Consider the following 25,977-nt stretch of genomic DNA (forward strand, 5'->3'; position numbering starts at 1 on the left):
AAAAAAAGACCTTTTAAAGTAAATTAGCATTCAAGAGGAGAATGGTGACACTGCCATTTTTGAAGGAAAGCTAGGTCCACAGATTGATGGAAACCACTGACAGGAAGGAGGAAAAAAAGAAGACAGAAGGTCAGACAGACAAAACTACAGGGAGATGGGCACAGACAGACAGAGAGAAAGACAGAAGGAAACCGAAAGAGTGAGCGAGTGAGTGAATTTGTGAGAGACAGACAAAATCGACACAGACACAGTGAGATTATCAATCAAACAGCCCAACACAGATGCTGAGTGGTTTATATCAGGGTCTTAATCTATTCACCCACTCTGATGCTGTTAAAACCAACCACAAAACCACTGAGAGTTGGAACAAATGTGTTTGTGAGAGTCTGCAGTGGCGTACTCAGAAGGTAAATATGCCTTAGGTGTGGTGCCGAAGCACATCTAAGAGCCCCCAATTGACTTGTCTTTGATAGCTGCTTTCTGTCTTCCTGACAGGCAGTTGAAAAGGTAATCCAATACCCACTTATCTCTACTGAACATCTAATGGGCAGAGGGCATAAAAAAATACTGCTTACTGTGCCAGCCTGTCAATAAGCCAGGCTAGTGTGCCAGACACTTGAGATGCAATATGTTCAATACCTGAGTCCATTTTCAGACAGACAGAATGGGAAATCTGTGAGTCTGTCTGAACTTTCAGACTCTGTCTGAAAGTTGTATGTGAACAGAGAAACAGTTTGCCGGGTAAACTTTCACTGTAGTTGAGTACACACCAACAATGATGTGTCTTTACACATTTTCACAGTCCATGTCATTTCAGGAGTGGCCCAGTCATTGACGAAATCGCTACCACTGTGTGCTTCTCGCTTTTTCTCACTTGCTTTTTATTACTCACTCCCTTTTTCCCCTCACACACATATACTACAAATGCATACATCAATGCACACAAGAAAAGAGCTGTTCTGTGTCAAATTTATCACTTTCATCATCGCACACACACACACAGAGTATGGGTTAGGCTAGGTGTGAAAGACATGCAAAGAAAATAACACAGACTGATGATCATGTTGCCACAGTAAAACCTAAAACACAGCATAAAGGGACAGGAACAGCAACTAGCTAGTGGGACCAGACATCAGAGTCCAAGTCCACACATTCACTGCTATTACATAACATAACATTCATATCATCCATAGTAATCTTTCCTAAACTATGAGTTTGAACCCAAAATAGGTGACACAGCTACTTCTACTGGGTTCCCGCATGGTGAAAGCGGCAATGTGCTTTCATAAAATCGGTGCCCAGGGTGAAAGATGAAGTTTTGTACTTGTATCCATTCCTGATAAAGTACAAAACACATCTGCTCCGGCCCAATGAGAACATACCGACTGTCACCAATGGGAGGCAGTGTGTCTCTGTACACACTCACAAACAAGCGTCAGGTATGGGTAAAAGCCATTCTTGCTTTACCTAATGGGATACTTTATAACAATGTTTTTCTTTGATCTGCAGTATCTTTATCTTTATTTGCCAATTTAACTTTGAACATAACTTTGAACATAGACACACTTCAAGTAGTAAGTTCCCCCATGTAACTACCTCTTGATCTTTCTCCTCATCGATCGATCTACTTCCTCCATTACTCCCTCTACTCTCTTATGTCCTCTTTTTTGCTCTGACCTCCTCTTCCTTTGCCTTCTATTCCTTTCTCTTGTTGCCCCTTCCTCTTCCCTCTCACCATTTTCCAACTGCCTCTTTCATTCCTCTCCAACTCTCTGAATTATATTACTTTATTATGTTGTCTCATTACACTAACTTCCAGTTGATTGCATTGCTGCCGCAGGTACTTTGGGATAGTTATAGCATTGATATTTTCTCACCGTATCTTACGACAGCCTGCAGGAAGCACGATTTGCCTCACGGCGCAATGAGAAAACGACTTGCATCATCGACGTTGACATCTGGGCCAATCAGGGCCAATGACTCATGAACAATAAGATAAAGTTAAATCAGTGAAGTATCAATGTGGCAGATGTACTCTATTGGGTGCTCTACTGGCTTTAGTCTGAATAGAATGTGAACTGCTACATAGGCTACTCCATGTTACATGGGAAATGTGGGTTTGGAATTAAAAAAAAATTAGGTTTTGCAACAGCACACTGATTTCCTTTCATCTGTGAAATTGCCTCACTTGAGGCCAAGCATACTCAACCTCATTCCACAGTTGAAAAGAGTCTCACCAAGTCGATAATGAAGAAGTGTGCATTTTGTTTTAGTGAAACACATTTGCTTTTCAAGTCTTGCAGCCATTTACTGAGTGATCTTTTGGAAGGGCCACAGATCAGTGCATGGTCAAGACAACTAAACATCCAATTAGGATGAGAGGACTCGAAGTCTAGCAGCCCTGGCCACTGAGGCTGTGATGTAACAGTCATGATAGACTCTAATGCTGCCATTTAAATGCCAGTGCTGGTCTGGGAGTAAGCAGCGGTCCATGGGCATGCAGAAGTACAGCTCCCAATGCTCCAGTCAAATCACTGAGCAATAAGTGAGGAATCCTCATTTCTCACATTGACCGAAGAACTCGCACGGGGAGCTGGAGAACATTGTGCAATAAAAGCCTCATTGATAGTCGCATTTATTGCACACACACACAGAGAGCCATTCCATTGACACAATCACCACTACTCTGTTTCTCAGTCTCTCTCTTGCTTTATATTACTCACTCACTTTCTCCCTCACACACATGCAATTGTGAGGGAGATGCATGTGCATAAATTGTTTGTTGTGTTTGTTGTTTGTTTTGTGTTTGTTTGTGTGTGCGTGACAAACAAACACACACACACACACACACACACACACACACGCACTCACACACACACATACACACACACACATACGGCAAAACGGCTGCCTAGTTCAGCGTCCTGAGAGGCAGAAGGGCAGTAAAACAGAGAGGACTCCAGACAGTAATGTCAGAGACGAGGTCTTGACCTTGGATAAGAAATTCTGGCAACACAAAGGATGACTCCTGTCTGTCTGAGTCGGTGGGTGGATGGGGGGGCAGACAGGCCGGGGACATATGCATGCCGGAGGGAAGAGTCTTCTCTCGCAGTTAAAATGCTAAGAGGATAATATGAGGATGAGGTCATGCTCAAAGGGCCTTTAAAGATAAAGCCATTCAAATAGGAGTCTGCTCCAATAGGTACACTATCTTGGTCTGAGGCTTTTTAAATGAGCTAATGAGAGGTGCATGTTACTCACTGCAGGGTCGTACAAGAGAATGGTGACCGACGGCCGTGATTAGTTACAAATTAATAAAATAAAAAGCTCTTTATTGTCATATGTCTTTATGCTAATGTATAGACCAATTAATTCATCGGCTTATCCATTTTCATTATAAATTAGTACATATTCATTAGATATTCATGATCAATAGCTCTCTGTGCCAGGAGGGGGCAGACAAACGATCCTGAATTATTAATTGATAAATTATGAGCAGGTAATTAATTACCACTGAGGACGGCCTGGTATCGCATACTAAAAATAAGTGTTATAGCTCACAAGAAAAAAAGATTGGATGTTCAGCTAATGTGGCAAGCTTGGTCCTGCAAAATTAGCCTCTTATGTCAGTAACACTCAAAAACACAAATATTTTCACAGTCTTTAAAGTTGCTCTGTATGAAAAATACCAGGATCGTGTCTATGCAAATGTAACTAATCATGTCAGAACAAAGAACAAACGTGATTCCTTAATGGTGACATTCAATCAACTGAAGTGTGAACAACTGGAGTAAAGCAGATCCAACACTTGTAGATAACATTATGAATCTGAAAATACAATGAATATGGATGACAATCACCTGCTGATAGCATTGGAAAGTCATCAATAATGCATGACATCATTATGAAATCAGTGCTCTTTCAGTCCACCAAAGAACCTGGTTATTATTCACACATTCAACTTTCAAACAGTATGAGATAAGATGAACTCTTTTGACCCCTGAGGGAAAATTCAGTCATTGCAACAGCAAAGAATAGGGTATATTGAAGAAAAATCAGCAATACATCAGTTTGCTTGTACAGTATTCTCATGTGGAAGGGCTGAGCAACTTAAGGACGTGATTTGCATTGTAATCATTCACTGTTACTCGACTTTAACTTGTTACTTTAATCATATTTAACATGATGAGGAATAATGCTGAATAGCAGCGGTGACACAGATTTTTCCTATCAGTCAGTCACCCGTATACTGCATAGCAGAATCTCTGCCTGTCACATACTGTACTACACAAATCTGTTTTCTAGCAGGGAAACCATGGGATCTATCAGATACACTGCACTGCAGTATTGTTCTAATGTTGGTGATGGTTCAGGTAGATCCAGAAGATTCAGTTTGACTCTACAATAATAAAAGTGAAACCATCATCTAATTTTGGTCTTTCCCGGAACATCTAAACTCTGGTTCCACAACATTTTGCAGCACAATAAACCACACACCACAGCAATTTCAGTCCGTCATATCTTATTTCTGTGAATTCAGCCTGAAAGAGCTCCTACTGACCGAACAGAAAGTAGGTCTCAATATAAATCTCATTGCCGACTGAACTATTCCTTCACCTTGGTGCTCACTGCTTCCCTGATATACAGTGGAAGAGGACTCATACAGAGCTGGCCAGCGCATTGCCTGTCAAAAAGGCTGTTATTAAGAACCACACAGTGGAGGAGGCTCGCTGATGCTTATCATGAGATGTGAGAATAGTAGAGGAGAAAAGTGTAGTAAAGCCGGCCCTGGCTGAGTCGTAAAACCTTCAGTCATGCTCTAGCTGCCAGCCTGGAGCAGCCTCACCCTCAGATTGTAGGTGTTGTGTGTGTGTCTGCATAGATGTGTGTGTGTGCGTGTGCCTGTGCGTGTATGTGCAGTGGCAGGACTGATGGATGGTCGCAGCTCTGGGATTTCCCATTACCCAGAGTGCAATCTGCTGAAGAGGATGTATAGGTTAAGGGCGCAAAGACAAGAAACTCCATCAGAGGAAGTTCACAGAGAGCGAGACACCACCTCATTACGATTACTCACAAACAATCCCATGTGTATACACAGAAAGTGTGTTTGTGCTTCACGCTGAGGAGTCTATTATCTCGTCTTTCACTGGCCTTTGCCGCAATTGAACCTTCACTACTGTGCAACACGCATGCACTTTAGCTGCAATTTAAATAAAAAGAGTGGGATACCTTCACAGTGAGATTCCTTGCTGGATACGGCTAAGCTGAATAGAGCAGAACAAAAATAACACAGAGAGCAACGCAGCATGTGGGAGGATAATGTGGGAGGAGAGAAAGCAATGGAGGAGCCTTGAAACAAAACAATCAGAGGACTTGTTGACAGTGGTGTCAAGCTCTGGCTCTCCAAATGTGCTAAGAATTTGTTGTGCAGCTTGTGCTACATAATTAGCCTAGCTGCAGACTCATAGGTCCTGGTTATTACTTTGAGGATTGAGAGCCTCTACACTAATATTAGTCTATATAGACAGATACATGACCATAAAAAAAAACAAAATACATGACCATAAACACAAACACATGTGCAAACACACACACACACACACACACACACACACACACACACAGACAAACACGCAAATTATAGAGATTATAGCCTTCTCGTTAGTCATTACTCTCAGAGGGTTGAATTAGTCTCTGGCAGGGATGTGTACAGTTGAGTCAGGCTCTAGTCGGTCATGACCAGATAATCATTACACACAAGTTCAGACCCAAATTACATCTGAATTTAATCTAGCAATTCATAAAATTATATTACCACAGAAGTTCCACAGAAATGCATGATTTGGAGCTTCCCTAAAATCAGTTGTGAGAAAATTGTGGTAATCTGTTTTCTGAAATGGTCATTAACTGGCACAGGCACGGTGGCCTAGTTAGGCCACTAATGTATCCAGTGTTAGTGAATTTGTCATCCACTTGAGTGATCTGGTAATTCACAACAGATGTGACAATACAAAATCCCATAACCTGACATTTGGACAGCTGTACCAGTTTCAAATTTGTAACTAGAGTATTTATGTGGCTGAACAACAAAGCTGGGGATTAATGGAGGGATGGGGAACAGGGAAGGAAAAATAGAGGGCTAGAAAAGAGGTATGGAGGGAGGAGTCAAATAAAGCATGAAGGGAGCTGATGAGAAATAACAGCAGACAGGTAATGGAGGATAAAGGGAAGGGAGGGCAGAGGAGGGGAGATAGTAAAGAGGGATTTGATGATGAAGTGATGATGGGATATAAATGTAAAAGGACCACAAGAAACAATCGATGGTTGATGGGAACAGTATAAGTATATATGTTGTTGAAGACACAAGAATTAATTAAAAACACACACATGCCTACAAACATGCACACTAGAAACATGAGAAGCAGAGTTTAAGAGTTTCTTCGATGCTTATGTGTTTTACATATGGATCTAGTGTCAATTTATTAATATAGAGTGCAGTTCACTTCATTTCAGAGCTTTCTTCAGTTTCTTTCCCATCAGTAAATGTCCTTTCCTGAAAATACCAGTGCAGTTTGAATAGAAAAAACACAACTTCAATTTGATACATGAATAAATAAATGAGATCCTGTACTGATGGTAGCACACGGGCTGAAACTCAAAACTGCTTGACACAACATATGCTGCAAATAGATCACATTTTCATCTTCACAAAATTGGATCTCCGCTCCTATTCAGAGTCTGTTGATAGTGATCGATGGTTGATCTGTATCATCGACATTCTGACAAGTAACCCATCTGTGAGGGAGATATATTTGCAGCACAATGACATGAGAAGCAGCGCAAAAAGAAAAATGTAGCTGATCAGACAGCAACCTATTATAACTGATAAAATGACAATGGCGTGGGAGACAAATGATGATTGAGCAGATAAAAAATAAGTTGCAGATCAGACAAATGCTGATTTCTGTCTGCTTGAAAGTACATGTTAAGGATTAGAACCACTTTAAAAAAAAAAAAACTCCAATAAGTTATATTCTGCATCCAAAAAAACCCTCCAGCCTGCCTGAAAAACAACACAGTAAACACAGTGTCACACCATACACCTGGTCTATTTGCATAATTGTTATAGCATTGCATTATTATTATAGTATTATGCAAACCCATTCCACCAAGGATTGTAGGGCAATTTGAACAGTTCTGGTAAAAGTGGTATAAATGTGCTTCAGATATCCACTCCACTCAGTTTGAGCCTGAGAGGAATGGATATCAGCCTACAAATGAAAAGTGCCGTGCCTCCAACAGCTTCACAAGCAGCCTGAAATACTAGATGCGTTTAAAAAGGTAGAGGGGTCAAACAAACACATCGCTAAATGTACTACATGCATGCTTTGCACAAGACAATTATGCGGAGATGCGTAAAACACAGACACATGCCTGCGCACATATACATGGCACAGAAAGACCTATTACACTCACATTTAACATTGAAAAATTAATCTTTTATCGTTTATCGTCTTTGTACATCATTATAAACCTTATTACATATCATTTACATCATTATATGCTTGGAACACTTCATGCACTGAATCCAGAAACACTCCTACAACAGAAGTGGGACAGAACAACTTTATCTACCACTGTGCTCTGCAAACTGAGCGCAGCAACAGTGAGTGCTGGTAATCTAATCTGAGTCAAAGCTATTGGGATCCAGGTGAACACACCGTCTATCTCTCACTACTGTAGACAGACTGTGCTTAACAGACGGTGACTGCCCCACTGACAGTGTCTGTCACTTCCACTGAATAGCTGGGCATTCACACACACAAAGACGCAGACAGACAGACAGACAGACAGACAGACAGACACACACACACACACACACACGCACACAATAAATGCCATTCCTTTTTTGAGGCTGTCTTTTTATTGCCTCCACCAACCAAGTTGAGAGGAGGCTATTTTTTCACCTGTCTGTCTGTTTGTCTCTTTGTTAACAAGATATCTCAAAAACTTACATACGGATTTGGCTGAAATTTTATGGACAGACAGACCTTGGCCCAGGGATCAGTTGAGTAGATTTTGGTGGTGATCTGGATCTGGGATTTCCACAACGAGATGACTTTCGTTTTTTTGCCATAACTATTATTCTGCGTTTATATGCATTTCATGACATCTGGGACTTCCAAGTCGGCATCTAAACAGCGTTGCATTCACGTGCTATTTCGTCCTAAAATCAAACCCTGAAGACAAAAGATAAAAAAATAAACTGTTACAGTCTGCAGCTTTGCGAGTTGGAGAACTGTTCCGCGTTTGGCGGAGGTTTGCACTGTACTGAGTTCCTTCTAGTTTGAAATGTGTCTCACAATGAGGGCATACCTTACAACCTGATCAAGTCAACACTAGACCTCAAGAAGCTCTCTTTCTCTCTCTCTCTCTCTCTCTCTGTCACACACACACACACATACACACACACACACACAGGTATTGCAAGAGAGGAAGAGAGGATGTCACGTCAGGTCTTTGACCACAGCCAAGCTTCACCTTGTGGCACCTGGCCCACAGGGAACTGGAGGTGCAGACAGAGGGCAGTGTGTTTTCATCTGAGGTCACCGTACCTCAGCAGAGCTTGCCATTGGTAGCTCAGCATGTATGACAGCTAAGACAGGGGTTAGGACACTGGGGGCACAACAGGGTCACTCCACATATAAGATAAGTCGAAACTCAAAATTTGACAGGTAGAATTTACTGGGCTGGAACAAAAAACAAGGGAAGGAAAAGGAGTGATTCAAAGTGTACATCTGGAGTCACACTGAGTCACACAGCTAAAATTCCTGCTGAAAGTCCTTCTTATTTATCACATTGAATGTCTGACTTATATAATATCATGAGGAACCAGACATACATGAATACGCATGGAAAGGCAGGGCTAGGTGGAAAAACCATATTATCAGGGTAGACAGTCATTGTTCCTACACAAACCATACATTGGGCCTCATGCAGCAACATTCTCTTAAGTTTCTCTTATATTTTCTCTTAATTTTCTGTTAAGAGAAAAAATAAGAGACGTCAACTCCAGATGCACCATACGTTCTTAACCATCCAAATCTGCTCTTACCCAGGTGTGCTGAATGATGAATCCCACTCGATCATAAATTGGAGGTGCGTGGCCGATTGTTTATTAGCATAGGTAACGCCCCCTAAACACCATATAAGGGCAGGTGTTGTGCTGTGTGCAAATACTCTGGCACATGGCCAAGAATTGGAGAGGTGCTCTTGGCAATCTGAAACGGCTCAGCAGCCGTTCATCCGTCTCATCAAATAGATCTGTGCGATCTCTAAAAACACGTTCTCTGCGTAAGGCCTGGATGGCCAAAGCATCTAAGAGCAGTATGTAAGCCATTCAGAAGCTGAACGCACGCAATATCATCCAAGGGTTTTTATAGTCTTAATTGGGATCAATAGACCAACAGTATTTCTTTAGCCCACAAATTTAATAATCCAATCATTATAATTACTCTAAAACATATAATAATCTAAATTTGATTATATGATATTCATGTGTTTTTTTATGCTCCTCAAATTTAAAACTTATGTTTTAAACTTATGTTTTAAATCAAACAATTTGTGGACTGTGAAAAAAATATGTTTTTTTCTTATCTTGGTAAGAGTGCTCTCAACCACTCGGAAAATTTTCTCTTACCTAAGAGAAGAGCAAAAATAAGAAAACATTGGTGAATCCTAGAAATCAATGCGTACAAAATAAGAACAAATCGTGGATACGAACAAAAATAAGAGAAAATCTGTTCATATATCGCTTCCTGCATGAGGCCCATTGTTCCATAAACGGTGAACTAAATCTGAACATCAATTTCATCAGGACATACCCAATGTATATTTTAGTTATCCTGTCACGATGTAAGCCATTGGCTGCCTCTGTTGACAGACTGTAAAAATATCTGAGTCAATAACTTTGAAACGCTACAGGCACTACCGAATTAATGTAGTTACATCCCAAAAGTCCCCAGATGGCCCATGTGAGTTTTAAACCAGGCTAGTGAGTGAGTGATGTCTCCTTCAGTGCCAGACAGCAGTGCCTTGTCTTCTGTGGCTGAGGGAAACTCTCTGTGGGAGGCGTCTCTGCTCTGCTCTACAGATCAACCAACCTGCTGAGCTCCACATGCAGACAAATGCAGGATCAGCACAGCAAAGTTTTCAGTGTTAATAAGTGTTAATTGGACTCACATAAACACCAGCAGTGTTGATTGTATCACTTAAATTAACACTAACAATGTTACTGGGAGAGAGGACTGTGGCAGACTAGACATCAGGTTCCTGTTGTCAGGTGTCGGCAAGGTGGCTGATGAGAAATCACACCCGCCTAAATTCACTTTCACCTACAAAGTCACCCACACACACATAGATATACATACAACCATGCATATGCACAAATACAGAGGCATAACAAAGTGTATGAGGGTGTATGCAAGTGTGTCTGTGTCTGTCCTTGTATATGTGTGTGTGTGTGTGTGTGTGTGTTACATTACTATTATTGTTAGTAGTTTGTAATAGAAGTAGTAGTATTTAGTATTTAAATATTTTAAATTTCAAATGGATGACCAGAGAAGTTACTCCACTGTGGTATGGGAGTATTTTATTCAACAGCTGCAGTGAAACCTGCCTTACCCCTGCTTTAAGGAGCTGGTATACCACCAAAAATCTATTTATTAGTATAGGTTTTAGTGGAGAGTTTTAGTGTCCCAAGGGCTAAATGTTGTTTCAGAGGCTTTCCCAACTTGCTAAGAAAAAAATTCTGGGAGATGTCTGGGTTTAAGGCCACAACAGTTAGCGGTTATCATTTGTTTCAATGCTGTAGTCTCACTTCCAGGTCACTGGACATGTTTGAGTCTCTGGCATTTCATATTGCAGTGGTATTCCTGAAAAGACGGTGCTTCTGAAATTGTTTTGCCAGCAAAACTGAAAAGTATTTGTGTCATTTATAATTCATGTCAGGGCTTTTAGTGGATCAATAGAGAGCGGGACTGAGTTGCTTTGCCCAGCCTAACTGCTCTTTGACAGCCAGACCTTCTCCCATCTACATACCTGGAAGCATGGCTAAGGAAGCCCAGACTTGTGGAAGAGATTGAAATCCCATTGGTTAATGGAAAATCCCTCCAATCTCTCATGTCTGTCTTCTTTATCCCTCCTCCGATGCTGCACTACAGCAGCAACTAGTGGATGTCCATGTTGAAATCCCTATCTACATTTCACAACGCTGCATAAACAACTGTATATATGAATATTTGTTATATGAATAAGTTTTTCAAATTCCAAAAGAAGCCAACTCCTCCTATTAACTCTTTCTGACCACTGTGCAACAACAGAATTAATGTTGCAATGTCAATTCTTATTGAGAAAGAATTGCTCATCTAATCCAAAAAAAGCCACTGTTGATTCGTCATCTCCCTCTATCTGTCTTATTCTCTCTCTCTCTCTCTCTCCCTCTCTCTATCTCTCTCTGTCTGTCTCTCTCTCCCTGTCCTATATAATGAGCCGTTTTCATGGGCCAAGGACAGGTGAGGTGAGCTCTGCACCTTACTGCTCATTATCCAGAGGGACAGGTAGTCAGGGAAGGAGTAAGGTAGCATATTCACATCTGTCGTCAGGGTGGCTCCTGTAACCACTAATGAGACCACGGCATCCATCACTATCCCCACCAATATCTGTGAAAGGAAAGTTTAGGAGAATGGCTCTGCCCTTGCTCGTTTTCGTTGACTGACCTTTCCACTGTATTAGACAAGATCCCCTGCATATATACAGGCTGGATTCAAGCAACTATCACAGTGGGCAGAAGGCTATTTGTCCTGCATTGGAAGTCACAGTCACACTCTCTGGGGGAGTGGCACATCCTGTTTAGCAGAGAAGCTGCATATGAGGCAATGTTTTTTACATCGGTGCATACAGTAGACAACCTCCCGAAAAGGGAGAGAATACACTGAGGGACTAGATAGTAGTAAAACCTCAAATCCCCTTCCTTGACCCCAAACCTTTTCCACACTACTTTATTAGCTGCCACCCCTGATGTGTGATTGAGTTTATGCCTTTTAAGTTAGTCTGTTTGAATCTACATATGCTTCACTGCTTTGTGTATTGTAAAATCCTTAAGAAAATATAAATCATACAAAAGAGAATGCTGTGTGCCATTAAAGGATGCACACAATACTAAACAATACTGTATGATCAGGAAAAAAAAAGCTGCTTTGTCTCGAATTTATGTTCTTCAGCTGAGGGCCTCCTAGTATATTGCCTATGGGAAGTAAAAAGACTTACAGTGTGATTAAGTCCACTCTGTATACTATGTATATAAACCTGAATGATGCTGAGGTGACAGAGAGACAGAACAAGCCGAGCTCCTACCTGTCCTATCTCTGATGGCCAGGTTGTTCCCTTTCTTCAGGATGACATCCAGCTGGTACATGGCTGGACTAGGAGGACGAGGAGGGGGCTCTGCATTACTGGGCCCCACTATGTTGATGCCCTGTAGAAAGAGGAAGTTATGTAAGTTAAAGGACAATTCCAGATGTTTTCAACCTCTGCCTTATTGTCCTACAATAGCTTTTGCCATCATGATGATTGATTGTCTTCTCTACTATAGGTATGTACCTCCAGTTTGCCAGGAGCACTGCTCTCCAATTCGCACTCAAGGGGCCAAAGCATGCTCCTACAGTTGAACCCAAAAAGCGATTAAAACACGTCCTTTCATGTCGAACAATCAATCGTCATGAGGGCAAAAATTTGGAAAATACGGCCCAGGTTGAAAATAACCGGAAATATCCTTTAACCGGGTACACCTGTACACTCCAAATTACTACAGGACAAAGCACAGTATCAATGCCTTGTGTAAGGGCAAAGAATAAAAAGACAAAGGCATGGCAATTTGGAAAGGAGACATACAGTATGTAGTAGTAAGTCACATCTGTGTTCTTTAAATCTCTGGTCGCCAAGTTTGATGTCCTATACAGGAACTGCGTAAGAGTCATAGAAAGAAATGACCACATGGTTAGACTGCTTAGGGCGACCAGTAAAAGGCTCAGCACTAGCAGACCCTACGATGCTGCTGTCCTGTATCTGTTTCCAAAGTGAGATATCTGCCATCTGAAAATTGTCCAAAAAAAAAGAAAAAAAAAAATTAATTGAAAACAAAAAATTCCATTTTTCAAGACGGGCCAATAACGTTTTAGTTAACAAAATGCTAACACTTTTGCAGAGTGGACCAAACTTCAAGCAATGACTTTTTGGTTGAGTTTGCTTCCAAAATGGATGTATAGCAGTTTGCGATCATAGAACTCACATTATTCTCTCAACAAATCACACCACATAAAACCTTCATAGGGTTAGAAATTTAAAGAAATTAGCCATGCCTTGAAAAATGAACACTCGTATTTTACATAGATATTGCATGCGTACAGTGAAAACTAATTATAGTAATCATGCAATCCTTTGGAAACGTCTCAGAGGGTCATCACAGTGTGGCTTTGCATGCCACGCTGTAGCCCTGAGGTCAGTGCTGTACTCTGCTTCGGCAGGACGCTCCCAGTGGGTCTGTCTCTGGTTCCTACTGGAGTAAGAAGCCCATTAGCAAGCCACATGATAAGCCAGGCTATGCTTTGAGGTCTGTAAGAGGTCCACTCTACAGCTCTCTTTCTAGCTCTCAATCTTTCTCTGTCTTCCTTCTCTCCTGCCCTGGTTCTTCTCCTCCCCATTAGACAACCCGGCGTGGGCTCTCCTGCCATATCTCCCTAGCTATCTTACTCTGAGATGTGGCTAAGTATAGCTAAAGAAGAACAGAAAAATGCTAGTGGGAGTGCCACTGGGAGGATACTAACCGACTACCGGGACTAGCATAAGAGCAGCTCCCACAGGAGGGGAACAGAGCAGGGGCGAGATCTCAGAATAGCTAGAAACAGAGGGGAAGGATATGACCGGAAAAAAGAAGGCAGACTCTTGAGGAGACTCTCTATTAACACCAACGTTGAAATTCACACTTTTCTGCCTCTTCCTAAAGAAGCTGTCATAACATTTCCTATATTATGACAATAAATAGCCGATGATGACATATTTGTCTTGGCCTCTATTATCACCCGTCTGTTTTTCGTTATTTTTGAGAAACAAATGCATGACCATTAAAACCCACCTGTCTTAAACCACTATAATGCTAACTGGCCAATTATGGCTGATAAAAGCTGGTCGCATGTTGTGACGCATGCATATAGGCTATTTTCCCACACTGTCTTTGAAGAGTTTTGTGTATTCTTTTTTTTACTGCATAAAGGTAGATACCAATTGGCATTTGCAAAATTGGTTGCACAAAGGAGACAAAAAGAGTTACTGGGTGCTAACATTAGCTTGCTAGCTATGTTTTTTTTCTTTTTGACGTCTCAACTATACGGAAACAACAAGATGGCAATGGCATCACTTGTATTATGTTATGGATTTAATTTAAACTTAAAATAAACGGTGACACAGTCAGAGATGGAGGAAATTGCTTGGAACTCCACACTGGGAGATGGGAGATAAAAAAACAAACATAAAAAACATAACTTGAAAAGTAACTCTAGAGTCTTTGTTGCAGACAGCACAGACCTGTTTTCAAATTCAAAACAACAGCAGTTGGGCCAGAAATGTGGCGCAGCGTGAGGCTTTCAACTGTCACATCCCCATGAACAAGTCAACCTAAAACAGTTTCAGCTTTACAGTACCTGCTGTCAAAGAAGTGAATCAAAGAACTAGAATAGACTGCTTGCCATTTTTTGGGGAAAAAGAAAAACTAAAATTCTCAACGTAATCTGTTAGGTAACAGGTGCAGCTGGTTCAGCAGAAATCCGGAGCAATCTAATGTGAACATTCAGAGACAGACAGTTAAGGCTCTGTGATTGGATACGATAAACCTGGGGTCAATGGTGCATGTAAGTCACTGTAATTGAACTCTGTGTGTGTGTGTGTGTGTGTGTGTGTGTGTGTGTGTGTGTGTGTGTGTGTGTGTGTGTGTGTGTGTGTATGCGTGCGTGCGTGTGTGTGTGTGTGTGTGTCTGTGGATGCAAGTGTGTTTTACTTGAACAGCACTTGTGGGGGTCTGACCATGTAACTTCAATCCTTTTTCCCTAAGGGACTACATACACACACACACACACACACACACACACACACACACACACACACGGCGACACACTCATATTAAACCACATTATCTGGGTTGTGCAGTCACATCATGAGCATACACACAGTGATTAAGAAAGATGTAGAAATCCCCAGACATACTGTGCCCACAGAAAATGCCAGTAGACATGTTTTTTCAGCTCTATAGCACATGTACAGTGTTCAGTCCTTGGCATTTTCAGAATGTCAGTATCTATTGTGCAATGTGCCGCTAACAGATAGAGACACACAGTCACACTCATGCAAAGACACACACAGACACAGACACAGACACACACACACACACACACACACACACACACACACACACACATCCACATAATAAGGACTGCAGAGGATTTGAAATGGATTTGCAGATAGCACAGGCTGTTTGAGCGAGCCAGGGTACACCAGATAGGATCAAATTGAGTCTTTGCTAAAACAACTGAAAAGAGAAAATAGGCAAACAGACTGCCCACTTACGTGTGTTCAGCCTATGTTACCGGGAAGACTAAGCAAGCAAGTAGATTTCACAGTGCGGGGGATGTAAAAAGACTATGTTGACTTGTTCTTGCTGAACAGTTATCCATGTGTTGACTCTTTATGTCTATGTCCGAATTCATGACCAATGAAAGTGGCACATGCGCCTCAGGGTGAGGAGGGTGGTGGTCTCATCAGTGCTAGCAGCAGGTTTCTAGTAGGTTGTGTCATGAACACTGGAACCCGTTTTATAATCCTAGTGACACACACTCAACCCTTCCCATTTAAAATCTCAGTGACATTTCTGTTTGACCAAGATTAGAGCATAAAGAATTTGACATCAGAGCCTGTTAATTTTGGAACTGCCTTGAGGATTACATTCAAACAGAAAGAGAAAACAAGCACTGGAAGTGGCTTTTACAGTCAAAGTAAGAAGATTATGTTGACTCTGTCCTGCTGAGCTCATAACTACGCCTTCAGTGTATGTCTGTGTTCATGAACAATGGTGACATTTGAACCATAAAATGTTTACGCAGACAGGATTGTGGATTCAAAATACAGCACCAAATGTGTTTTGTAGATAAATATAAATGTAGATATTTAAGAACCCTCCAACCTCAAATGACCAACTAATGTTACAATGTTTCTTATGATGTGTAGACTTTATATGTTAAAGAAATGTGAACAAGCAAATGATTTGGTCCCATATACACTCTTGTCTTTGAATACAATTTATATACAAACTGTTTGATGAGGATTATGAAATCTTTTATCCTTACAATGGATTGTGAATCTTTTCTCTGTTTTTGATGTATAATATTGTCTCTTTTGTCAGTTGATTGTGAATGGTGCACTTGCCCAGTTGATTGAATAATTGAAGGGAACTAATGGGAAATGAGACTCGTCTGGGGTTTGAAAAGTGTGTGGCACAGACTGATTCTTGTCAACTTGTACAGCACAGCACCTTTTCCACTGTTTGGCACCTTTTGTACTATGTATCACATGTGAGCATAACAATGTAAAAAGTTACATGCACGCCTCAACTTGATAGAGAATCCTTTCTCTTTTTTGGACAGCAGTGTGTAGGTCTTTTCTATCCTTACTGCGTGTCTAATTGAAAAACCTACGCACCTGCATGAGACACTGGCACACTACAGCTAATGTGCATAAACCATATAGGCTAACGACGAGAGGAAAAAGACAGTTTTATCAAAATGCAACTAAGAGTCCTCTTCATCAATTGACCATAAGTTAATACAGTATTCCATTCATAACCAGTAAAATATGGATAGCACCACCCTGAATGGTGTAGTTTTGAATCAATTTTCTGCCAATAGATTAACAAAAAAATCTCCAATAAATCCAATGACACACACACATTCTATATTTCTCTCACACACACTCACACACACACACAACCAGCCATTTCTGAGTCATTTTATTCAATGAATGTTGCCCCCCCGGTACAGCTGCAGTGAATCATTTGGGACAGATGAATACGCGGCAATTTCTCTCCCTCCTGTCCTCTGAGCCCAGTACACCACAGCCTTCACTGCTGTGCACTGAGGCCTCACTGGAGAGAGATATACTTCACACACACACACACACACACACACACACACACACACACACACACACTACTCACAATAACAATGAGAGAGAGGGAGAAAATAGGAGGAGAAGAGAGAAAGACAGACAGAGAAGGGAAGCCAAGGTCAAGCATCCATCCCACTCCACCTGCTCTCTCTTACATGCTGTCTTGAAACTGACGATTAACTACAAAACATTAGGTAGCACGACCCACTTTACTCTCTCTCTCCGGTGCCACACTGGCTCCTCTGACTATTGCAATGAATGTTCTGGCATTCATCAGGAGGACCTACACGCGGACAGCGTGCATGTTCTTGTTACACTTATTAACTCTTATTACACTTATTAATAGTCTCTTTTGTAATACATCAGTGTCTGCACACATGGACACATACAATACACATATAAGCACATGCATAACCCCATTCAAGGATGGAATTTAAGGTTTCTGAGCAGTAATACAGTTTTGTAGACTAAAAACTCTATGATATTCTCCTTTAGCCACCATTCAAGCTTCAGCTATTAAGAACAATTCAACCCTAAACTAAAAAATATAAGCCATGGTCTGAACTTACATGAATCGACATCTCTGTCCATGGATGAAAGTATGTCTGCATGCTCTCTCTGTGTGTGTGTGTAGGTGTGTGTGTGTGGGTGTGTACAAATAAGCACCATTACATCCAGCAGTACAGTGTAAATACAGGAAACCTGCTGGAAAGACGTTCAGTACAGTTGCATACGGCACAAACCCAGTGAGATTCAAAGCACTTATATTTGCATTAAATAAACATGTAATCCCTGGAGAGCCACATCTGAAAGTGTTCTGGATATTTGGATGGAAGCTTTCAGCACTTCCTTAAAAACCCTCCTGACTGAATCCCTGCTGCACTCAAATGTCAATCAATACCAATTTCCTTTTCCATTAAGTACATACTACTTTGATTGGACAAACTGACAGGGTTCAAAATTGCATTTCAACTTATGACAACAATCTTGCTTCCTACCATCATCTCTGGGGAGCTGTTTGCATGTGTGTGTGTGTGTGTGTGTGTGTGTGTGTGTGTGTGTGTGTGTGTGTGTGTGTGTGTGTGTGTGTGTGTATGTATACAAGTGAGTGTGTGTTTGAGCATGTGTTCTCCTGCATGCTTGTGTGTGTGGGCGCGTTTTTACGGTAGAGGTTATGAATCAGAGAGAGTGGAGCTGATCCCTCATGAATAAATAATATAGATGATAGAGTATCACGCTTCTCTCAGAAAGAGATGAGACTAAATATTCAATAAGATATTCCACACCGGCAAGAGCCAGATCCGTTGGATATACGGGACTAAACTTTAGTTCAGATTACAGACATGATTTGAATACATAATACCCACTTAGTCTAACAGCCCCACTTCCACTCACTCCTCTGCAACACAATTAAAGTTAGGCCGATACAACACAAATTACATAAGACACACACGCCAAGCCACCTTGTGATCAGAGAATCACCACAAGTTGGTACAGTCTGAAACATAGAATAACAGAAGAAGAGCAAGTTCTATGTTGAGATAATGAATTCTAATCACAATATCCTTATTCACTGAAGACAAAGCTGGAGCCAAACCAATATTTTGAGAGAGGTCCCAAGATCCCAACGCTTATTCAAATGTCGACTATATTAACATCTGAAATGGAGATCATCAGGAGACTGAAATATTCTGATTAGTAAAATATGCATTAAAAACATGGAAACTTGTGTATGTTATTTATTCTACATTGATGAATACAAACACATAGCCCAAGTGGCTAATACAAAAGGCTAGACCCAAACAAACCACGGGGGAAGCCTATAACATCTAAAAGTTTAAAGGTGTCTACAGTTGCTACATCCTGATCAGTGCGCTGCAGTGGGAAATCGACTTCAGCCCAAAAGTGATGTTTAATTCAACAGATTAGTGAAATGCCACAACACTTAATGATATCCAAAAGTTCATGCAGGAGCTTCCAACAGTATGAAACGTAAACCTTCAAAAATGCATACATTTTTCAACATGAGATCAAAATGTTTGGAACTTTGCATTTGAACATTTTTTGTCAGACAGATGCTATTACATGCCAACTAGGGCACACCTGACTTTGACGAGAAGCCAAGCGAGCCATAAAGTTTTGGATGCTCATCTGTTGAACATTTATGACTTTCTTTTTGCTGTGTGTGAAGCTCCTCAACAAAGGTAGTTTCACTAGCATTGCCTCCCTTTGCTGTTCAGCCACCTCAGGCTTCTGTTACCGCGTGGGAGATGTCTCATCTTCCTCACTTTCGTGGGTCTATGAAATTAAAAACCAAAAAAAAAATGAAGAAAGTTTTCTAAATGATCAACTAATGTTACAAGGTTTCTGTACACAGCCTACACAGGAAAGGAACTATATTCTACTACTACTCTTCTACTTCTATGCTTACAGCTGTAGAAATTTTCAATTTCTACGGGGAAAAATTACCAAGGTCTGGACCTCTGTCTCCTCATATGTGGCAACGGCCATAATTTAAGAGTTTGTATAAAAAACTGCAGCGGCAAACTGAAATTGAGTCCATGACATTTTAACGACCAGTGTTTGTTCTAAAAGGGAATTTGAGCTTTGGCATTTAGGTCAAAATCTTCCCTCTGAGCCTCCAGTTTTTCACCAGCCTCAAACCTCATAAAAACGTGGACTTTAGCCAACATCTAGTAAGCTCAGAGTGGCAATGTAGTAAATAGCAGGAAGACTCAATTGCTCATTTGGCAACTTACAATGTTCCATCTCCTCTCTGGTTTCATGCACTCTCTTTACCTTACAGGAACACATTGCTGGCAGCATCCAAATCACAGATGAAAAAGCACTTGAAGTCATACACTGATCCTGGGCTGAGCTGGCATTTGTCTCAGACTCTACCCTTGACAGACCTGTCAGTATCATCCACAGTGCTGAAATTGGTGAGCCGGATAAAGGTTGAGGTTTAAAACACAGACTTCACCCTAATATTGATGCTGCTGCCTATAGTCATACTGTTTTCTCATATGTGCCATCTGCCTGGACCTCTCTGTCTCTTCTCTCATCCTGGTGGGGTTTTTGGCTATGTGAGGGACAAGTACTTTCTCATTACCAGTACATATGGGTGCTAGTTGCCACCCTCAGGGGTTACCCATGATGTCTGCGAGAGAAGATTACCGCTGAGCAATGATTAAAAACAGAAGAGTCAACCACCGGGGTGTGTGTCTGACTGACTTCTTGTCTCCCCTCTCCTTCCCAAAAACATTCTGATGTAATAATTACGTTTATATATGTTCTTTTTTTCTGTGAATGAGAGCAGCGGAGCATGTTGCTAGATTGTGGTGGGGGTTCAGTCAACTTCCTATTTTCCTCTAGTTCTGTAAATGTTGCAGCATGAGATCAGAGACATTTAGAAAGTTTGAATTGGGACAGGATTGATCCCGGTTCAAATGGGTAAATGTCCAAACTCAAAGCCCTACACACATAAAGCTGCGTTAACATAATTATTAAGTCTTTATTTCACTAAAACAAATGAGATGTGATTATTTTCTATGCCTTTTCTTTCAAATTTCACAGTGCAATTTCAGCCGTGACACAGGTGCTTCAATTCAATTTCACATCCTCGTTCTAACATCTGTAACGAGACTGCACAGTTTAACCTTGAACGCTGTTTGAAAACAAGCAGCAACTGACCTTTTGGGAGAGTTTTGTGACACATTGTTCACATTGTTCAAAGACCACTGCCTTCACATTTTAGAGCAAATTGATCTGAAACGGCGCTGCTTGAGAAACATTCCCATCGGGTTATCAACCAGAACATCATACATTTCTTATCCAGGATTATTCGTCATGCCAGCGCTGTCTTTATTGAGGAGGAAGCCTGTATTTAGCCCTGGGCACTGTGTGGAGCCTCGTTTCTCATGCCGGTGGCAGGTAATTTCCAGGCTGCCTGCCACCATCTCCTGCATTACAATATCCTGTTCCTGCTCTGTTCATTAACAAGGGTGTTATGACAATCCTCCTCTTGTTACCAGAGATACCACTACCTGCGGCCCTTACATGAAACCTACATTTTGTCCCCTCTTTTTCAGACCCCCGCATGAAATCTACATTCATTTTTCTCTCCTCACGTCTTGTCTTCTTTTTAGTTAATCTTATCTTCTGTCCTGCTTTGCTGTGATTGGGTCAATAAACTTTAGAGGAATTTCTCAATGTCCTAAAATGGGGACTGATTGTTAGTTTATGAGTGTGATGTAAATCAACATCACTATGGCTGGGCCAAATCAACTCATACACACACTGTGACATGATGACTGTGTAACACTGTTACAAGTCAGCTTCTGACTTGGAGGGCAGTGCCTAAGTCCATATAGTGCCTTCCTTGCATAAAAAAAGTGATTTATTTATTGTACTTGGACACAACATGACCGTAAATGGTCTGTGAGTATGATGAATAGATGAAGTAAGGGTTTATTTGCATAAACCACCACTATCTTATTTTTCCATTTCAGCAGGTGGTAATGTGACAGAAAGTAATTTGCATCAGTGCTGGCACAGATTCACGGTTGAACAGAGCCTGAGTCTCAGCCCAGTTCATTTCTTTTCACACTGTCCTTTGGAAACCAAGCCACAGTCCTTAAAACCATACCTGAGCAGTTTTAGATTTTAGTTTGCTTTGTTTGATTCATTGAGTAAACGGTAAAAGAGGATCAAACGGCAGAATGATCAAGGCAATGCATTATATTAGTCAAATCTACTGAAATATTTCTATTTATAGAAGCAACAACTTCTGTTCCCAATGCTGAATCCTCTCTAGTGGAGAAATGCATTTACTCTTCCTGACTTCCTACAGTTGACCATTATATTCCAGGTGGTTGGACAAGTCAAAGTTGCTAATCAACAGCTAGCATTGCTCTCCTCCTGTCATCAAGCCACATTACGAGGCTCTCTAAATACTCCTGGCTCTTAAGCATGACCACAATCAAACTGATAATGAGAGCAGGAGAATTTCATAGATCCAGCAATTTAATAGATTCAAATAATCATTCAAATTAGAAACAACAAATGTGCACACACACACACACAGATACACTCCTAAACCCAGCAGGTACGGGTGTTATTGTTAAATATATGACACACTCACTCTCCTCCTATCACTACACATGGCAATAATAGACAAAGCTGTAAAGACACTGAAATTACCAGGATACAACATACTGTACAACTGAGCTTGCAACTAGTAAAGGACACCAATTGCTTCCAAATATTCCACCAATTGCTTTCGATCACAACAGACAGATAATAACTGAATGCTTGCTGGGTCTTCATGGTACACTTTATCCTTGTTCTCCCTGTAAACAAACATCCTGTTCAATTAGGGAGCCATTCTCAAAGTGCCAGCTAGAGCACAAAAAGAAAAAATGAAAAAAGTCCCCAGTGGACAGGATTAGATGAGCAGGATGGGATTTGCTGTGCACTATGGACATCTGTCCCTTCTTTTCTCTCCTCTCTCTCTCTCTCTCCTTCCATCTCCCTCTCTATCTTGTCTTTCTTTGACATTTGTTTTCCAACAAAGATGCAGTTCTGTGAGGCACATCATTCTGTGGGTAAACAGAAAACGGCCACCTGTCTTCTTTATTTTGAGGTTCAAGAAAAATCAATATCTCTTTCTGTTGAGCTGAGCCTGACCTGAAGAAATACCTGTATCTAGGTTTGTATTTCAAGCCTGTCCAAGGACGTTCACAATATAGATTGGAGCACAGCTCACAGCAGTCAGTGCTTAGTAGAACAGAAGAAGAACAGATAGAAGATTTTTTTGGCTTTCATTGCAAAAACAGAAGAACTCTGTGCAAGAGATTCATTGTAATACATGTTTAGGTGGTTCATTGTGTGAGGAGCTTAGTCAGATCTGGTAACACAATACTTAGTCAATGAGTTGTACAGAGACGGATCCATCCAACACCAATACAAACAGTAATCCATGATATTATTATAGACAAGGATTATTGGCACCCCAGCACAAACCCACCCTTATAATTTTTTGTTTTACTTTTCGGCATTTAGCTGATGCTCTTACCCAGGGCGACTTACTATGGGTCAGCAGGTAGCGGTTCAGTGTCTCGCTCAAGGATATAGTACTTTGACAGGACACATGGCTGTTGATGGATGCACTTTAACTGAACCTGTGATCTTCCGGTTATGGGACGACCTCTCTAAGCAGCCACCCTGCTGCCCCAGGAGGACAAAAGGTACACCCGTCTTGAGAGCAACTGTGGACGAGGTTATTTTGTGATGCCATGTAACCAGTTTTGGCTCTGGGGCCACATGGTTAAGCAGCAGATCTGTCCAAGTTTGTTCTCTTCAACTTGCTTTTAGCATTTTATTCCATGTTAGGTCAGTTAAGCCTTGGCGTTGATATTCAGATGTTTTACATTTTGCAGAAAATATGAACGGAAACACAGGATAACACAAAAGTAGGAAATTCTAGGGAAAAAAGTAAAATGCTGAAAAAAAATAATAAGAGCATTATTATTCACAGAATGTAAATGCATACAATTATCAAGGAATAGCCTACTTTATCAAAAAAATACCTTAATCTGCAAAGGCATAATGTAGACCAGAAATAAATAACAGATATTTTTGACTGTAAAAGCATTAAAGAAGTCCCAAATCCCAAAAATAAAAATAAGACTATTATTATTTCATAGTGCCCTGCAGATGTCTGTCAGAAGAGATTACAAGAACAGACACATGCTACTGAAGTTTGTTTCCTTGTCTGGTCTTTGAGAATTAGTTTCCTTGAGGGTATGGATTTACTAGAGGTGTTTCTGTGCAGACGAAAACATGAGCTAGTTGGGTGTTGCTATGCAACCATACAGCAAAAATAAAAAATAAAAACTAACCCCTGTGTTATAATTGAAAATGGGAAATATCTCCTTGTTTTTCATGATGGATACAGTGGAATGGACAAAGTGTCCATTCCACTGTGAAAAGTAAGAGAAAAAAGCGAGCGTGACAGAAAGAGGCAGGCTGAACCTCACCCAGCTCCCAGTCAGAGTTGATGTACTCACAAGCTGATTCAGTGATCTCATTATTTGTTTTTATGGATTCATTTTCAGCCACAGAACCTTTTAACAAGTTTTGCCGGCACAGGATACACACTCATCCATCAAACAGATATTTCAAGGTTTCCAAGATAAAAGCAGGTAGTCACAGCACCATACACACATAAACACCTACGCACAGACACATTCACATGTATTTGTATTTGCACTTTGACACACACTACAGTGCACACAAAAACAGGCATACTAAAAACCAAGGCATCTACCACCACCACTACACACACTCTCTCTCTCAAACAAACACAAATAAGGCATGAGTGAACACATATGTTACTTTTTCAATATGACCTGCATCAGCTAACAACAAGCTGAATTTGAACATGAGCCATCAGTTGTGATGCTGTCACATTGATGAAAGAGGCATAAAATTTCAATTTTCCCACCACGCATAGTATTCTATCTACTACCTCAGATATGGCACCTTTCAATGAACATGCTTTCCCTTGGAATACCCACTCATTGAAACACACACAAGTACGGACATACGTGTGCACACACACATACGCACACACACGTAAACACATACACTCACAAAAGGATAGGAAGCCTGCTGAGGTCTGCCACTGAGGCCTATTGAATTGATAGAAATGCAGCTCTCATGTCAGTCTAATTATAGGACATATGGGGGTGGCTAATGCTGGAGAAGAAGAGAAAAGAGACTCAGGCTGAGGTGGTTTCCAGCTGTATGTTACACTACATTTACACAGTCTCTGCCCCTTGCAAAGCTGCTGTGCCAGACCCTCATGTCACTCTAGAAGCTTCTACTGAACTGAAGCCACAGTAAAATGCAGTTTTTAAGATTTTAAGCATTGCACTGCCTCTAAACTACTATCATGAAGCAAAGAGGTGAAATAAATGAAGGTCCTATGTTAAATGCCTGTCATGATATAACTCACTGGCACTGACATCACTGGCAACAATGGCATCAACAAAAGCAATAAAAGCATCTTAGAATGACTCTGTAGAGCCTTAGTCATATAATTCATAGTACACTTAAGAAACTGAAAACAAAACAAAACAAATTAATTGTGCGTTAGAAAAAGTAGCCTAAGCACTACTCTATCAAAAGTCCAAAACTAGTCACGCTTCACCTCGCTGCCTGAAAATAAAAAAAGAATAATTAGGCTACTTCTCACATTAGTCATCTACCATTTAGGTAAGACTCTAACCTCAGCAAATGAAGAAAACACAATAAAAAACAAATAAATATTGCATTTGAAACCCACACATTGCACAGTTTGCCATATTTCCATTCAGTCAGCCTTAGTCATACATGGGACAGGTGTTTCTCTTCTTTCTCGGTGACTCTTAAAGTCATCACCTCACGATGATCAGTGAATCATCACCCTCCTCCGCTGCCTCTTTCCATCAGAACCATCCTCTCCTCTCCTCTCCTCTCCTCTCCTCTCTCTCTCTCTCTCTCTCTCTCCAAGACAACATGGTACAATCATTATCACAAACCCACAACTCCACTACCATGTCTGGAACTCTTCTCAGTATTTCCAGACTATATATTGGCACTTAATTTCTTTCTCCGCATATATTTATCTCTCTGACCACATAGTCTCAAAATCCTTCCCCATTA

General features: G+C 40.9%; 1 pseudogene; it reads right to left on the minus strand.

Moving 5' to 3' along the window:
- The window catches only part of LOC139647318 (multiple C2 and transmembrane domain-containing protein 1-like), a 90,273-nt pseudogene that overhangs the window by 19,856 nt on the left and 44,440 nt on the right, over positions 1-25,977 (minus strand).

The sequence above is a fragment of the Centroberyx affinis genome, unplaced genomic scaffold (assembly GCF_046629955.1).
Source record: "Centroberyx affinis isolate AG114_WGS23_722 - 3 ecotype Tasmania unplaced genomic scaffold, CSIRO-AGI_Caff_v1 ptg001073l_1, whole genome shotgun sequence".
Lineage (NCBI taxonomy): Eukaryota > Metazoa > Chordata > Actinopteri > Beryciformes > Berycidae > Centroberyx > Centroberyx affinis.